Source organism: Nelumbo nucifera, chromosome 3 (genome assembly GCF_055504915.1).
Source record: "Nelumbo nucifera cultivar China Antique chromosome 3, China Antique-T2T, whole genome shotgun sequence".
NCBI classification, from domain to species: Eukaryota; Viridiplantae; Streptophyta; class Magnoliopsida; order Proteales; family Nelumbonaceae; genus Nelumbo; species Nelumbo nucifera.
In genome coordinates, this window is record NC_142651.1 from 87,830,001 (window position 1) to 87,837,500 (window position 7,500).

The following is a 7,500-nucleotide window of genomic DNA, read 5'->3' on the forward strand; positions in this document are numbered from 1 at the left end:
CCACAGTCCCTGGGTTTTTATAAGATGGCTTGGCCCAGGGACCACTTAATGTAAGTGTTGGGCCCATAGGGTTCATATGATGGACTCAAGGGGTTCATTGAGATTTTCAGTGAATTCGGCTGGGCCTTGTATTAAAGGCTGGGCCAAACCCATGTGGCTGGTGTGTAGATCAATGCTTGGGTCCCACACCATACAAAGAAGCCCAACTGGGCAGCAGATTGGAAACTAATTAAACACTGAATACTTAATGGGCCAAAAGCCCATTTCGAGGTGGGCTGATATGATCACCTATCCATGGGGCGAATTTGAGATTGAAGTTAGCAAAAAGGATTGGGCTCTTAGCCTTATCCACTCTTAGAGACCAAATTCAAATCAGATTTGAATCTGGTAACCTCCTGATAAGAACAGGAGTAAGCTAACTCTCTCTGGGAAAGGGATTAAGATTATCCCCTATCCAAATACTGATTTGGATTGGGATAACTCCTAATTAGGAGATTTCTTAATCAAGAAGAAAGGAGGAGATTTTCGAATGTACCAAGAGGGAGAGAAATCAGATTTCGATCCAAGGGGTTTTTGTAAGCAAGAAGGGTTCCTGCGATTTGAGATTAGATCTCATACTCTCCAGAAAAGAAAACAGTTCAGCCTTTTCGTTTCTGGAAATCTCCTCCTGCCGCCGCCATCTGCATTATTGCAAGATTTGATCTTTGCAGAAAAGAAAGTCAAGAAACCAGTTCTTGACATCAGTCTTGCAAAAAGAATTCAGTGTTTAGTACATCCAGGGGATTCTTGTGAAGGATCCAGTGTGTAGGATGCACCCTGCTGGTTCTGTTCCATCCACAGCTGTGTCATCTTCAGCAGGGACAGATCTTGGAGCATTCTTTGGGCGTGAACACCAACTTTGGGAGATACTGCTTCTCCGGATCAGGTATAATCCTCCCATTTATCTTTTGGTACAGATCTGGTTTGATTAGGGTTCAAGTAGATCCTTGAATATTGTATTCTAAATTCAGGGAATAAGATTCCCAGTTGGGAGAAGGTAGGAAATTTTTGAAATTCGCCCCACCCATTCCGCAACCTTTATGGCGTCCATCAGATGGATCCTACCATTCTTTCAGTGGTATCAGAGCCACAGGTTCGAATCTTGAACCAAAAGAAAATCAGATCTGACCCTGCGCAGATGGATAGAAGGTGTTCTTTCAAGATTTGCGCAGATTGTTTTCTTTTTTTCAAGAAACTATTTCTTGTTAAGGGCGATTGATCTGAAATTAATTTCTATTAAATCCAAAATTTATTTGGAATTGTTCTTTATTTATTTTGATTTAATGGACTGTTCAAACCTGGAGATCGCAGTGCAGTTTTAGTGCAGATGGTCTGCGCACCCTTTTTCTTTTCTATTTATTTATTTCATTCAAATCGGTCTGTAAATAATTTTTTTTTTATTTTTAGACTGAATGTATAGGATTTGATCAAGAATGTAATTAATAGAAATAGGATTTCTGTTATTTTTCTTGATTAAAGAAGATGGAAGGAGATGGCGGCGCTGGAGATTTGCAGATGGAGAAATCGTTTTCTGCGATTTGCAGTTTATGAAACTGCAACCCTTGTGATTAACCTCTGTTTTGTAGGTGGTGCAAACAGTCCATAATTGTTTTGTGTTTGCTAGAAATCAAAACTATTAATTTCAGATCATTCAATAATTAATTCTTGAATTGAAAATCAGTTTTGGACCATTTCGGACTAGATTGGACCAAAACTATTTGGACCGAATCTGGGTTTCGAAAGGGGCTGTTTTCAGTCCAATTGTCTCACACTTTTGTTCCAAATCTGATGTTCAATTACAGGGATTAATTCGGCCCACCTGTAAAGCCCAGTTTTAAAGGGTTAAAACTGCAAAAGCCCATTATTGTGAGATAAGCTATATGGGCCGAACTGCTATCTGCGATTCAGCCCATACACCTAGTGGACATTAATCGTTAATGACTTGGTTTTTAAATGGGCCGTTGAATGGGCTTTACAGCAATTAATTGATTGGATCAATTCCTCCTTTACATGTGATGTTTGGATGTTTGATGTGCTGCGACCATGGGCCATAAGTACTTGGCCCGTGATGACTCGTTAGTGGCTCTTGCGCACACCATGGCTGAATGCACATCATTGCCATGGTGTCCCTGAAGGTCATTGGATGACCCCCTCTTTGCCTGGTGGGCCCCACAACCCTGAAAAGGGATGCGTACGGAACCCCTAGCCGATTAAGGCCCACCAGAAATCTGACTTTATGAAAGTCAGTGGGAGCCACTTTGGTTTGACCTAAATTAGAACTAGGGCGTAATTTTGTTCCCTCCAGCAAATATGAATGCAAGTGATAGGGAGATCCATATGATGGACTCTCTAAAGGCCTTCCGTCATTAGCACAATGATGGGTCCATCAGTAATGAGGAAACGTACCATAAAATTGGGCTATCCATTTGCTGTTGGATCTGTTAGAGTGTTTCATAAGATGATAGGGGCGTCATAGACCGATGTGGGAGGGGCTTCACCAGAAAATGGGAACTCTCTCACGGTACCTTGGCGTAACCTGAATATGATGGGTGTGCACTCACTGGATAGAAGGGTTTACTTGAAAACGGCTCTGAACCTTGTCTGACAGAGGCCAAAGGGAAACTCATTTGATGAGTGGATATGATCCGTCACAGAAAGGTGGTGGGGTTATGCAGCTGAAACAGTTGGCTTCACGCACCCCATGTGATTTCCCACATTTCCAGAGACATTTCGTCGTCTCCGTCACTGAGATAGGAGGGAAATCTCAGAGATGAACAAATGGGAATGGAACATAGATTAAAAGCCATATCTATGTAGGTAAACATGAATCAAACTAAGGTTGTGGACTAATGATTTTGCTGTTTTATCAGAAAATGGCAAACGGTCAATTTGCAAAGCTTCTAGACGATAACAAGCTTAAGGGCCAAAACTATGCCGACTGGTACAGAAATCTTATGCTGGTCCTAACTTCTGAAAAGTTAGACAAGGTAGTGAAAAATCCTGCCCCGGAACGTCCGTGTGATAGGGCTTCTGAGGCCCGTAGGAGGGACTACCAAGATTGGGAGGATAAGAACTCCCTAGCCCGCTGCTTTGTCATTGCCTCATTAGACAACTCAATACAGAGGCAGTTCGATCAGATCGAACTTGCCAAGGACATATTGGACAGTCTAAGGACAATGTATGAGGAGCAGAACCGTTCTACTCGACAGAAGGTCCTGAAATTGTTCATGACCGCGCAGATGACCAAAGGGCAGAAAGTTCATGACCATTGTCTTCGGATGATGGGATACATCAACGAACTTGAAGCTCTTGGATCCGGGCTAGATCTTGGCACACAAGTGGATGCCATCCTAAATTCTTTGCCCTCTTCCTTCAATGCATTCACTATGAACTACAATATGAATAAGCTAAATGTCAGCATCCAGGAACTCAGCAATATGTTGCAGAGGGCCGAGGATTTACTCAAGAAGGATGAGCCTGTGGTTATGCTTGCTGAAGCTAACAAATCGGGCAAGAGAAAGAGAAAGGCAAAGAAGCCCCAGAAGAAGACTACCAAACCCAAGAAGCAGAAGAAGAACAAGGCATCTGATGTCTGTCACTTCTGCAAGCAGACCAGCCACTGGAAGAGGAACTGTCCTACCTACCTTGAATCTAAGAAAGGTAATATCGAAACTTGTGTCATAGAAACTAATATGTTAGTTACTTCTGTGTCCTGGTGTGTTGACTCCGGGGCTTCAACTCATGCGTGTAACTCACTGCAGGGGTTCAAAGTTAGCAGAAGGTTGAGTGAAGGTGAAGTGACACTGTTCTTGGGAACAACTGCAATTGTTGCAGCTGCGGCAATAGGAACCGTAGAATTAGTTTTTAAAGGAGTCCTTGTACTTAAAGATTGTCTTTATGTACAGAACTTGAGAAGGAATTTAATTTCTGTTTCAAAATTGTGTGCTGATGGATATACTGTTTACTTTAGTAATATGATTACTGTTAAATGGAATAATAAATTCATCGCATGCGGGGAACTAGAGAACGGTCTCTATGTTCTGCATCCTTCTTTGGAAACTAACTTAACCGAAACTACGTCGGTCGAAAATCCCAAGAAAAGGACTCGTGATACAGTAAATCCCACGTGCCTCTGGCATTACCGACTTGGCCACATCGGTGTCGACCGAATCACAAGACTGGTAAAGGATGGTCCTTTGGATTTTCTAACCGTAGAAAATCTTCCCACTTGTGAACCTTGCCTCCAAGGTAAGATGACTAAGCGGCCATTTGACGGTAAGCCTGAAAGATGTGCAGGCACACTTGACCTAATACATACTGATGTATGTGGTCCCCTGAGTGTTAGGACACGGAATCAACACGTGTACTTCATCACCTTTACAGATGATTTTTCACGATATGGTTACGTGTACCTAATGAGACATAAGTCTGAATCATTTGAAAAGTTCAAAGAGTTCAGACAGGAAGTCGAGAAACTGTTAGGGAGAGAAATTAAGGCCCTTCGATCAGATCGAGGTGGCGAGTATCTCTCTGACGAATTCAGGGACTACTTAAAGGCCAATGGGATAGTGTCACAACTAGCTCCTCCTGCTACACCTCAACTCAACGGTGTTTCAGAGAGGAGAAATAGGACCTTGTTGGACATGGTCCGGTCACTTCTCGTACGCTCAGAATTACCCACATCCTTTTGGGGATACGCATTAGAGACTGCTATCTACGTGCTGAATAGGGTTCCAACCAAATCAGTTCCGAAAACTCCATATGAGCTTTGGACCGGAAGGAAGCCAAGTGTGAGACACTTGAAGATTTGGGGTTGTCCTGCACACGTTAAAAGAACAAGTGCGGACAAGTTGGAATCTAAAACCAGCCGTTGCCTGTTTATTGGCTACCCAAAGGATTCGGTGGGTTATCTATTCTATGACCCAAGTGAGCAGAAAGTGTTCTGTAGTCGAAACGCCCGATTCTTAGAATCCGATTACATCCTGGACACCCATCGTCAGGAAATAGTTCTTAATGAGGAGAGCTCAAGAGCAGTGGGAGATGTCCCACAAGTTCCAGGTAATGACCAACCTAGAAGGTCCACCCGGGTATCCAGACCACCAGTCCGATATGGTTATGACCAGGATAGTTACCTGGTGGAAGCCTTAACTAGTGAAGAGGATCCCGTGACTTACGCGGAAGCTATGTTAGACATAGACTCCCAGAAGTGGGTGGAGGCCATGAGAGCCGAGATGGACTCAATGGAGACCAATGGAGTCTGGACTCTAGTGGATCCGCCCTCCGGGGTAAAAGCAATTGGTTGCAAATGGATCTACAAGAGGAAGAAGGGCCCCGATGGCAGGATTGAGACCTTTAAAGCTCGTTTGGTGGCGAAAGGGTATACTCAGAAAGAAGGCATCGACTATGAGGAAACCTTTTCACCGGTGGCCATGCTTAAATCCATTAGGATCCTGCTAGCTGTAGCAGCGTACCATGATTACGAGATTTGGCAAATGGATGTCAAAACAGCGTTCCTGAATGGAGATCTTAGTGAAGATATCTACATGCAGCAGCCGCAAGGCTTCATTGCTGCTGGTCAGGAACACATGGTATGTAAACTTAATAGATCCATATATGGACTTAAGCAGGCTTCTAGGAGTTGGAACATCCGTTTTGATTCTGCAGTCAAAACGTTTGACTTTGAGCAGAATCCGGATGAGCCCTGTGTTTACAGGAAATCCAGTGGGGATAAGATCACCTTTTTGGTCTTGTATGTGGACGATATCCTACTCATTGGGAATGATGTAGGAATGTTGACTTCGGTCAAGGTATGGCTATCACAGCAGTTCTCCATGAAAGATCTTGGAGAAGCTTCATACATACTGGGTCTTCGACTCTATAGAGATAAATCGAAGCGGATAATTGGATTATCCCAGGCTGCTTACATTGACAAAATTGTCAAAAGATACAGCATGGAAAACTCCAAGAAAGGAAACGTTCCTTTCAGGCACGGAGTCACTCTCTCCAAGAAGATGTCTCCCAAGACTTCTGAGGAGATTGAGAGCATGACAGACGTTCCCTATGCTTCAGCTGTAGGGAGCATCATGTATGCCATGTTGTGCACTCGCCCGGACATAGCTCAGGCGGTGAGTGTGGTAAGCAGATTCCAGGCAAACCCAGGACAGGAGCATTGGACTGCTGTGAAGAACATACTCAAATACTTTCGAAGGACGAAAGAGTTTTGTCTGGTATTCGATGGTAGTTCACTGCAAGTTCTAGGGTATACCGATGCCGATTTCCAGTCGGATCCAGATGATAGAAAGTCTACATCTGGGTATGTTTTCACGATAGGATCGTGTGCTGTTTGCTGGAAAAGCAGCAAACAGGGGTCCACTGCAGACTCCACAACCGAGGCCGAGTACATTGCCGCAAGTGAAGCTGCCAAGGAAGCCGTGTGGATGAAGAAGTTCATACACGAATTGGGAGCGATTCCATCCAGCACATCACCCATCCCGTTGTTGTGTGACAACAATGGAGCGATCGCCCAGGCTAAAGAGCCTCGGGCCCACTCGAAGTCAAAGCACATCGAGAGGAAGTACCATGTACTGCGGGAGATCGTTGGTAGAGGGGACGTCCTAATTCAGAAGGTAGCATCAGCGGATAATGTGGCAGACCCATTGACTAAGCCACTGACACAGAAGGTGTTTGAGAAACACGTGGAAAGTATGGGACTCCGGCTTGTACCAGATTGGACCTAAGTGCAAGTGGGAGCTGCTAGACAGTTTTGTATGCCCTTAGCTTCAATCATTTTGATGTACTTTTGTTATTTAGTGGAAATAAATAAAGTGCATGTTTGATTCATGTTGTTTGGTTTAATTCTGTGTAAAACCCTAAAACTGGACATTTGTAGAGACTCATGTTAGTTTTAAATGTTCACAGCCGTTGGATAAGTCTGGGGAGATTTATCCTGCCAAGGCTGATACTGGTGTGCCACCAAGTGTTGGGATGGCCTGTCTCAGCCATCAGGGTAAGACCCGAGGCACATACAGCATGGGATTACTTGAATCCTTGAACCGGACCAGATTTCCAGTCTTGCCCTGGACTTTGGAGATAGATGGGCAAAACTGGAAAGTTACACCTGACCCCTAGACTCGATTATGACACTTCACTAGGTGCTGGATCAGCCTGCCTTTGATATGCCAATCAGTGAGATCCTTAGTGAGGATCAAAACCTGGGTATGTTGGGGCAGTTTGAGAATTCATCTGAATGGGTGGTCATAGTGACAGAATCAGCCACTTTGTCGGACAAAGGGTAATGATCGGGAATGCACTCTCTCTGATGGAAACCAAACTGCCGGCAGTTGATTTCAATCGTTGGAATTTTGTTTTTGCAAAATTAATATATTTACCTATATATGTACGGTTTCAAAATGTTTGCAAATGGTTTTAATTCCCGGGATCCATGTGAGAGGAGAGTGCAGC